This window comes from Borostomias antarcticus (assembly GCF_949987555.1).
Source record: "Borostomias antarcticus genome assembly, chromosome: 16".
Lineage (NCBI taxonomy): Eukaryota > Metazoa > Chordata > Actinopteri > Stomiiformes > Stomiidae > Borostomias > Borostomias antarcticus.
Genome location: NC_140249.1, coordinates 12,536,613 through 12,540,453, shown reverse-complemented (window position 1 = coordinate 12,540,453; position 3,841 = coordinate 12,536,613). Strand labels below are relative to the sequence as shown.

The window sequence follows — 3,841 nt, the reverse complement described above, 5'->3', positions numbered from 1 at the left end:
CCTCTTGCACGCTCTTTTCATCCAAAATTGGAATAGGTCTTTAATCAATCATATCCGCGTCGCCTGCTCGCTCGGGTCTGATTAGGGTTAGGTTAACTAGAGAGGTTAGCTATCGAGAATGGGTCGAACGCACACTAAACCCACCTCTTCCGCAGCTCGGCACTGCGACAGCCAGGCAGCTCGGTTTTGGCATCTCCCAAATAGCGAGCTGCGCTGTTTAGCCCGGTTGGGACCGGTTTAGATTGCATATCCGCTCTAAAACGACGTGAATATTTGTATTTCAAAAAATATGATTCAATGAATACAGCTACATAAAATGGGAGAAAAGAACCGTGAAAAAAACATACTATATCCGGGTTGACGGCACATGCGTGCTGTCTTTATTCCGGGATAACTTTGGCCCGTGCTAACCGGAGCTGGCTTTGGGACTGGAATCAAGCAGGCTGCTTGTCACGGGGTATTCATCAAGCGAAGTCGGAGTGAAAATGTTGCAGAATGGCACCCTCTACTGGATAACACGGCATATTGAACAGAAACAAACATGTTGGTATTCATGCGTACAGACTGTAGGCTACTACCTTATAATCCCACCAGATGGCGATCATAGTACAGTAGTGGCGCTCAAGACATACCGTGACGTACTTCCTAGGAATTATCTTGTTGTATCGTTTTATCATATACGGACACTCGGCTGTGACAAGATGGGCGGGGTATGTTTTAGTTTTAAAAGATGAGGCCACCTAAACGTGTCGAGTAACAGGCACAAGCCTTGACGATTAACAACAATTAGAGTTGAGAATAATATCAAACAGATTAAACGGACAAATATGTCTCAATCTCATGAAAACTAAAGGCTGCTCTTCGACTCTCCTCCCTCGTCGCATACCCCAGGTAAAAGCCGAGAAGCAAAACAAATTCATCCTGTGACATTTGGAGCTAAACTGTGTATGTAGCGTGTAGCTCTACTCTCAAGTACTATGTTGTCAAGCTAGCTAGATCGTTTTTATGTATACTTTACGATATCGAAACTGTTGGAGAGAACATACATTCGCGGTGGCCATATGGCAACTGGTTTCAATGTGTGTAGGATAGCGGAGATGAGGAAGAAACATCGTGAGATGAAGCGACGTGGAAAGTTAGAACCGAACCGATGCTTGTGTGTCTAGCTCAGCTGAGCAGGGGACCAGACACGACAGCGACAATGTTAGACTTCCACAGACACACCTTGGGATTGTTGAGGAATGTCTTTTAGTGCCTCGCCACCAGCTCCACAACCATTTAACAGCTGAAGTCAGATTGGCTCTCGAAGGTCTGGGCTATAAACAAGGCTTTCCCGAAGAGAGAGATGGTGAGATCATGTGTTCCGTCTGTATCAGACGGTGGGCATCATGCTGATGGATACCGAAGGTGATTAGTTTCTCCACACCAGACACGGGGTCGTGTTGGAGGCATCCAGGCTTGGACACGGGGCGGGGAGGGGACTCGTCCAGACTGTGCTTGAGGAGCTGGTGGGCAGGAGGAAAAACAGGGAGGGAAGCTTGGAGGCAACAACGCATGTTGGCAGACCGCTGTCTGACTCCTAGAAGAGATATCTCATCCGATTCCTTCACTTCTCCTCGAGATCAGAGTTCAGCGAACACAAAGATCTTCTCCCCAGAATTATCTTTTCGGTCTCTCCTGGCATCAAAATGGTCTTTTAGTCTGCTAGCTGACTAATTTAGAGAATGGACGAAATGATCTCGGCGCTGCGCTTCATGATCGAAGTTGATGTTTCAAGCTGAGAAACAGCTGTGGGTAAGGACACTTCTATGGAATGGCATGTTTGCCCTTTAAACTCCTCAGTTTTCAAATGTATTGTTCTGTTTGTGTTGTGTGTGTGTGTGTGTGTGTGTTCTCTCTCGCTATAGCCTGTACCACTTTATGATCAGTGTAAATATGAGTGTGTGTAAGAGCTGCTGTCATCCCGCAACATTAGCCTCATATCGGGCTGGCCTCTGAACAACACAGAGTTGTTGATTTTCTAGTTTCCTCGACCTCCTTGCATAAGATGTAGGCAATGCTTTGTAAAACACATGCTTTGCCCGGCCAAGCTTTCCTTTGTCTGCAGGCACCTTTGTCACACAGGTACATCCTCAGCACAGGTTTTGTGTTGTTGTGAAACGATCTTCTGACAGGATGAAGTTGGGTGGACTGCTGACGCACTAGCAAGCGCCCACAAGGCTTTCTGCCCCGGCAGACTATCGAATGATGGTCAGTTCTGAATAGGCTTTGTTCAGCTGAGGGAGATGATATCCATGGGAAAGTGTCACGGCGGTGCCGCCTGTAACCGGTAGCTCTACCTCCCGTACAGCGCTTTAGCCTCGGTAGACTGATCAGCTGTAACCCATGGGCCTATTGCAGATTGATTCCACACGCGGCCGAGTGACCAGGCCGGCGATGACGATGTGCCCCAGGTGTTTAACGAAGGCATTACAACTCCACAGTGACGGAGCTGCCACCAGAGGAGGGCGTGCCTCCCCCCTCCCCCCCCCCCCCCCCTTGTTCCACGCTGCTCCTCCAGCCCCCCCAGCGCAAAGCGTCACCAGCCAGTTGTGGAGGGAGCGGCGTTGGGGGGCGGGCAGGCCGACGCAGAGCTGCTGTCTTCTCTTGTTCTCTCTCTCTTTTTTTCTGTCTTTGTTTGTTTCTCTCCCTCCGCCTCTGAGCTGGTAACAGGGGCAGTCTTCAGCGAGGCAGTCTTCAGCGAGGCAGTGTTCAGCTGTGGATATTTCTAGTGAGGGAATGTTTCTTAGAAACGTAGATAACGCTACGTGATAACCATGGTCTTTTAGCAGTGAAAATAGGATCCCATTTCCATCCCTGCAAGAGAGGGTGACATTTCTGAGGTTATGAAATCCATTTTCTTGGTCCCTTGGCTCCTGAACCTCTAGAGTCTCTCTGGCTCTGGGAAACGCAGGAACAGATATGATCAATCATCAGCAGTCATTTCACCTCATTTGAGAAAAGCGCAGGTGTGTCGGGACCTGCGCTCCTCTCTGCCCCTCTCTGCTCCTCTCTGCTCCTCTCTGCCCCTCTCTGCCCCTCTCTGCCCCTCTCTGCCCTCAGCCTCTCCACATCTGGTCCAGTAATGACAATCCTAAACCTGTGAGAGGAGGTGATCTGATGGCGGGGCTGGGCTGGGGCTGGGGTGGGGCCGGGGCTGGGGCGGGGCCGGGGCGGGGCTGGGCTCTGCCAGGTGAGGGATTTCTTTCTGTTCGGTAGGAGGGAGACTCATTATTTTTTGGATGAGCTGAGGTTTCTCCTGTCTCAATGTGCTTGTTCTCTCCACAGTGCTGTGTGTGGGGGTGAAAAGCCTCCCCCTCTCTCTCTCGCTCTTTCTGTCTCTCCATCTTTCGCTCTCTCTGTCTCCATCTCTCTCTCTCTCGCTCTCTGTCTCTCCATCTCTCTCCATCTCTCTCTCTCTCTGTCTCTCCCCCTCTCCCTCCCTCCCTGTGTCAGAGTGACCCCCCCACGTGGCCGTACAGTAGGTCAGCATCTCCAGCTGAGCTCAGGAATACTGCTCCACAGGCCGGGCGGCAGACTGCTGCTTCCCTCCCACTGCTCTCTAATCACCCGCACTCCCCTAAGTGTGTGTGTGTGTGTGTGTGTGTGGTGTGGTGTGGTTTGGTGTGGTGTGGTGTGGTGTGTGTGAATGTGAGAGAGAGCGCGTGTGCGTGTTCTGTGTGTGTGTGAGTGTGAGAGCGTGTGCGTGTTGTGTGTGTGTGTGTGAGCGTGTGTGTGTGTGTGTGTGTGTGTGAGAGAGAGAGCGCGCATGTGCATGTGTTGTGTGTGTGTGTGTGTGTGT

The 3,841-nt window shown here is 50.8% G+C and overlaps 1 protein-coding gene across 1 annotated transcript in view; it reads left to right on the top strand.

Moving 5' to 3' along the window:
- Nucleotides 1-778: 778 nt before the first annotated feature.
- Nucleotides 779-3,841, top strand: part of furinb (furin (paired basic amino acid cleaving enzyme) b) — a gene marked incomplete at its 3' end in the record, with an annotated part of 304,944 nt that continues 301,881 nt past the window's right edge. The window contains exon 1 of the mRNA XM_084451106.1: nucleotides 779-891. The remainder of the gene's footprint in view (nucleotides 892-3,841) is intronic.